This window comes from Periophthalmus magnuspinnatus, chromosome 8, assembly GCF_009829125.3.
Source record: "Periophthalmus magnuspinnatus isolate fPerMag1 chromosome 8, fPerMag1.2.pri, whole genome shotgun sequence".
Classification (NCBI taxonomy): domain Eukaryota; kingdom Metazoa; phylum Chordata; class Actinopteri; order Gobiiformes; family Gobiidae; genus Periophthalmus; species Periophthalmus magnuspinnatus.
Window position 1 is genome coordinate 2147562 of NC_047133.1, and position 6888 is coordinate 2154449.

The following is a 6888-nucleotide window of genomic DNA, read 5'->3' on the forward strand; positions in this document are numbered from 1 at the left end:
GTCTGTGTTTTTCTTTGTGTTTCTATCAGTTTTACTTTAGATTTGTTTAGATTTGTTTAGATTTGTTTTTTACGCACACACAGCACGTTGAAGAAGTCGTTTGTGGTGATTTTACACAAACATTCTGCTCCAAAAGTCTCACGTTTTTTTAGGATTAGTTTATTAGAACCAGAAGATGAACGTCTACATCTGACACATTAGTTTACTTCACTTTATATAATTCATTGTGTCTGTCAATGTGTTTTACCTGCTCCGCCCCCTCTGACAGGGTGGGGTTGTGGGGGCGTGTGGCGTTGGGGGGGGGGTTGTCCTGTGAGTGAACTCCGTGGTTTGTTTTTCACACTCACCTTCTCGACTGTTGGCTGCAGAAAAGCTCCACTCAGCACCAGCTGCTCCACCTGCTCCACCTGCGTTTACCCCGAGGAGGCGCCGTCCCGTTTAACTGCACTCAGATGGGACGGTGTCAGATGGGACGGTGTCAGATGGGACGGTCTCAGATGGGACAGTAAACGCATCATAAACACACAGTCCTCACAGCGTCTCGTCTAAACATTTTGGTTTGATTTAAACGCGGTTAGGTTAAACTGTTTGTGTCGATTCAGAATCTGTGACTAAAAACAGACGGAGTTTAAACTGAAGAATCAGATTATTTCAGATGAAGGACAGAAAGAAAGAAATGATCCACAAATGTTGAACTTTATGGTTATTTAGGGATCGGCTGCACAAAGTCATTCAAAGTGTTTTACAGACTAAGAAAGACCAATTTAGACCTGGTTTAGTCCTGGTTTAGACCTGGTTTAATCCTGGTTTAGTCCTGGTTTAGTCCTGGTTTAGTCCTTGTTTAGTCCTGGTTTAGTCCTGGTTTAATCCCGGTTTAGTCCCGGTTTAATTCCGGTTTAGTCCCGGTTTAGTCCCGGTTTAGTCCTGGTTTAATAAGAATAAGAAGGACATTAAAATCACACAAATCAAAACATAAATAATCCCAAATAATCATCATAAAATTAAATTAAAGGAGAAAAGTGCAGAATAAACCCCGTCATAGAAGAATAAACCCCGTCATTTTCATCTTTCAGCTTTAAATCCTTTAAACTGACATTGATCACGTCTTTTTTGTTGCTCTATTTTGTGAAACTTTTGCTGAGTTTCAGGCGACGTCAAACTCAAACTCACAAACGTCCAAAATTAAAAACTGTGACAAAGTCGGGGCCAAACGAAAAATTTATAGAAAAATGTCAACATCTACGTGTTTTTCAGAAGAGTCGGACTAAACGTGCGACAGAGAACAGATGATCATAAATGTCAACAGAAGTGCTGGAGGTCGGCGCTAACACAATTGCAAAGCATTCTGGGATTTGTAGTATTTGTGGTGCCAACTCTAGTAAATATTTGATATGATCCCACGGGCCAAATATAATCATATCGAGGCCCAGATTGTGCCCGTGGGCCTGAGTGTGACACAATAACATTTACAGACACAGATAAAATAAACACACAAAATACTGTTAAAATGCAGAGTTTTGTTGTAATTCAGTGAGTTTTTAGACATTAATGACAGAGATCATCAGTTTCAACATTTGTCAGTTTATCTTTGGGACATTTTATGGTCTGGGGACGACTGGGGGTCCCAGGAGGAGCTGAGGACGAGTCTGGGGAAAGAAAATGGACGGATGGATGTTTTTTTAAATACAATGTCGTCAATCGGGCTCCTGCTAATAAAACATCACCATCTTAAACCTGAAAAACACCAATACTGACAAAGAAAATACTGAACTTTGTGTCGGTTTTTGTTTCATGTCGACAGGCCCAGAGAAATTAAAAATAAAACATCTAAAAAATCTTTAATCAGACGGAACAAACATGAAATTCTGTCCATTTTACACTGTAATGATTGAATAAATAAAAACCTATAAAGCCTCGTGAGGGGACAGGGCGGGACGTCCCGAGGTCCAGCTGCCCCCGAGGCCCAGATGCCCCGTCTCACACACACGTACGACTTCTAAACAGCACAGTGTCTCTACATTCAGCACCGAGGTGGGACGCCACATGTCTATGAGCGTCCCACAAGAGCCCCGCCCACAAGAGACGTGAGACAAAGGACAGAGGACGCTGCAGGAGGACAGGGACAAGCTCAGAGAGGACAGGGACAAGCTCAGAGAGGACAGGGACAGACTCAGAGAGGACAGGGACAAGCTCAGAGAGGACAGGGACAGACTCAGAGAGGACAGGGACAAGCTCAGAGAGGACAGGGACAGACTCAGAGAGGACAGGGACAAGCTCAGAGAGGACAGGACGGACTCAGAGAGGACAGGGACAAGCTCAGAGAGGACAGGACGGACTCAGAGAGGACAGGACGGACTCAGAGAGGACAGGACGGACTCAGAGAGGACAGGATGGACTCAGAGAGGACAGGGACAGACTCAGAGAGGACAGGGACAGACTCAGAGAGGACAGGGAGGGGACAGGGACAGAGGTCAAACACGGGGACAGTCAGGATAAACTCTGGACACACTTTTCCTTATTTTTTAACTTTACACAAACAAAGTGTGAATGTGCAAAGAGAAATGAGGCAGTTTGACACAAATCTGTAGAAAAACTTATTTAAAAACTTATTTAAACGTTGATTTATGATTTTTATCTCGATTCTCTGACGATGAAACACTTTTATAATTCGACGCAGTGACGGTAAACGGCACGTCAAGAGCAGTTTATAGAATATATTTGTGCAGTAACGGGACAAATGTGGGTCAAATACATGAGAATAAATCAGATACAGTGAAACAGACTTTTATTCTTCAGAAACAGATTTTTTCCATACTTTTTTTTTTTTAATATTACAAACTTGTGACATTCTGGTCGACCTCAGAACTCACAAAACCTCACCTCACAAAACTTTACGTCTTTAGTTTATTTATTCGCTCTAAACGTCCCAGGACAGACATAAATACATATAAATACATATATTGTATTAGTATCTCTTGAGTTTAAAATAAGTCGACTGTGTCCTGCTGTATTTAAATATTAAGCATTTTACTGTCCAATAATCAAGATGTGCGTGTTAGCATGCTAGTTGCCAGGGCAGTACTACAGTATCTTATTATTCATATCATTATTTTTATTTTATTGTGTTTTTATTATTACTTTTCTTTCTCTTTCATTTAATTATATCAGTATATGGACCTCCCTCTGTTTATCTCTATTTTATTTATTTATTTATTTACTTATTTATTTATTTACTTAATTATTTACTTATTTATTTATGTATTCATTTACTTATTCATTTACTTATTTATGTATTTATTTACTTATTTATTTATTTACTTAATTATTTACTTATTTATTTTTGATTTACTTATTTATTTACTTATTTATTTTTTACTTATTTATTTACTTATTTATTTATTTACTTAATTATTTACTTATTTATTTATGTATTCATTTACTTATTTATGTACTTATTTATTCACTTATTTATTTACTTTTTTACTTATTTACTTATTTATTTATTTATTTATTTACTTATTTATTTATTTGTTCTCTTACAATTTTCTGCTTCTATAAAACATGGTGTCAAACTCTAACAGCAAAAGTAAAACAGAACGACACAAATAACCTCAGTTTGTTCTGGAGGTGACGTCCGTTTCAGCCGCGCAGTTTCTCACGGCGTCCATGTTTTTCACAGTTTCATTTAAACTGCACACGTGTGTAAACACAAACATAGTCGTGTGTAATATCGACCACTGTGAAAAATAAACTTGAATCGACCTGAAAAACTCCGCCCTCGTCTCTGGAAGTTGTTTTTGTTGCTTATAAACTCATCGTGGTGAGTCATTTAGATTCTCTGAGCTCATAAAGTGAATGAGGAATAAACCTGGACCAGCACAAACTGATTAAAATGAACTCCTTTTATTTTTCACCTTTTTAAAACATTAAAAATCATGTGCAGCCACTTTAATTCTAATCTAAAATCCAATTGACTCCTAATTTAAAATCTAAAATAGTTTAAAAAGTATTTGTAAATGTGTGTACAGAACATTAACGACTCTATTTCTTGGTTTCTCCTTATTTAATTTCACGTTTAAAGTCTTTATCTCACTGTGTTTGACATGTTCTGTTTTTATCGTCTTTAAACTTCCTCTATTGTCCTGGGACATGTGCTGAATGTGACTCAAACATGTGTCCAGACTCAGTGTGTGTTAAATCAGGCATCTCCACACAGGCCAGACCCACGGGACGAGCGACAGTGATGGATCAGAACGACCGAAGAGACGAGACGAGAAGAGACGAGACCATCCATCTCCCCAGAGCGACAGAGACAGGACCACAGCTTCACACTGACATCAAGACAAAACACAACTATTTCAGAGTTTAATCCATAGTCACAATAATAAAAACACCAGTGGAGTTTTGTTTTATTTACGCTTCATGTGGCGACGTCCTGTGTCTTTAAAGTCTTTAAAATAGTTTAGATGGAGGAAAGAGTCAAGAGTTTGTCATGAAATATCCAAAAAAATGAATTCACAAATGTTGAATCTATAATCTGCACCAGGGCCGGTTCAGACTAAAAGCAGAATGAGCAGCTGCTCAGGGGCCCACAGCCACCAGGGGGCCCCCAAGAGCCTGAACATCTGTATTTAAAATAATATAATATGTTACACTAGAAACAGAGCTCAGGTGTTTACAGCAGCGTAAATATCCCTCCATAAAGATTTTTTTTGTTTTTTTATTTATGAAAAAAACAAACAAACAAAAAAACACAAAAACAGTACAAAACATAACAGGATTTGAAAAGAGACAGAAACATGAAAAAGAGACAAAGAAACAGACAAGAAAATGATAAACCTGCTACAAACTAAAGGACAAGAAACAGAAATGAAACAATGATCAGAGCTTGGGGTGGGTTGAGGGGGCGGGTTGTGGGGGCGGGTTGTGGGGGCGGGCTGTGGGGGCGGGTTGAGGGGGGCGGGCTGTGGGGGCGGGTTGTGGGGGCGGGTTGAGGGGGCGGGTTGTGGGGGCGGGTTGTGGGGGCGGTGCTGGGGTCTTAAAAGGAGCTGATGTTTTATTATTGCTCAGGTAAAATGAATGAATGAGTTTATTTATGAAGTTAAAACTAGTTTTGACCTTCAGTTTCAGGGCTGAGTCTCATTCTCTTTTATTTATTGATTGATTTATTTATTATAATTTTTTAAATTCATTTTATTTGTATTTACTTATTTATTTTTATTATTTATTTATTTATTTTTATTTATTTTATTTATGAAAAAACAGGACTTGAGAAGAGACAGAAACATCCATTCTCTTTTATTTTTGTTTCCTCTTTTCCTTTCTTTCCTCTCCTTTTTTCTTTTTTTTCCCTTCTTCCTTTTTCATTTTTCTTTCATTGAATAATTGCATAACCTTCCCCACATCATTTCTGCCCATTTTATTTATTTATTTTTTTAATATATAGTAGCAAAATATCCCCCTGAGGTTCTTTTTTTTAACGTCTGTTTTACAAGTTTGATTAAAACATTTCAGTCTTTTGTTCATATAAATAGAAACAAAATTAGACAAAGTGATGAGGGTCAGAATATTGTCAAATGTGAGTCACCAACAGCTGAGCCAGGAGGGGGCCCCAGAGACACAATCTGCTTCGGGCCCCCTGAAAGCTGAGACCGGCCCTGGTCCATCAACGAAACCCAAAAATCTGGTGTAAATCTGCAGGTTCTGTTCATTTTTTCGCTCTGCATCTGTTTAAAAATGAGCCACGTGTCGTTTTCTGGAGCTAGAGCGTCACTCGGATGGAAATAGAAAGTTAAAACTACACTTTGGAACATTCTTTTTGAAATATTATCGCCAAAGGTGCAACATTTCCATAGAAAGAAGCAGACGAGGCTCCTCTAGGACAAGTAAGAGTCAGGTCTGTGGAGAAACGAGCTCATTTAGAGGAAAGACACAAGGTTTTCAGTCCAATTCACACAACCAAAATGGCTACTGTGCCCAAAAAAGCTGCGTACTGTGGCTTTAAATCTGATCTGACCCCCAGTTGCACATCTGATTATTTAAACACGCACTTTGGTGGTTTTTATATCCTGTCGAGCGTCTGATCGCGTCTCCCTGATGTAAAAATCAAAATAGAAAGGCTGTGTAAAGTGTGGGCCTTTGAACAGGAGGTTACACAAGCCCTAATGCGTCTCCACGTACTCACTGCTCTTCCAACGCTTTTATTTTCCTGTTTTTTATGTGTGACAAAGGACAGGGACGCGCCGTACACGAGACACCACCCATCATCAAGCTCCCACTGTCCCACCGCACTTTTCCATCGCATCTGTTCGACTGTTTACTTCATAACGACGTGAAACCAGATTGAGCTGTTTCCTGATTCAAAAACATTTTTAAGAATTAGAAATACTGGGAAATAACCTGTCAAGTCATAATAAATGTCGGTGTCTCTTTGGGCATCAAGTCAAATGTGACAAACGGCCCCGTGTCCCATCGGACAGGAAGTCGTACCTAGCGATGGGCCAGAACACAGGAAGTTGATATCAGCGTGCCTGAAATTCCAGCATTGTTTTTGTCTGTGCGGAGACAAAAGACTTATGCATCACTCATGCTAAACATGTCTGAAATATGAATGTGATCAGCAGATAAAATCCTGTTTGCTCCGCCTCGTTTTTACTCTTAAAAACGTGAAAAACTGTTAAACTAGTTCATTTTAACAGTTTGCAGTCGTCTAAAGTTGTTCCTCCTTTACTTTATGCATGTTTTTATGATTTTATTCGAGTTTTTCACGACTTTCACAGCCTGAGCAGAGATTTACTGCCACGATAAAGCTGACAACAACTAGCATACTAACCGTGCACTCCCTGATTCTGACACAATAAAACGCTCATCAGATTCAGACAGTAGCAG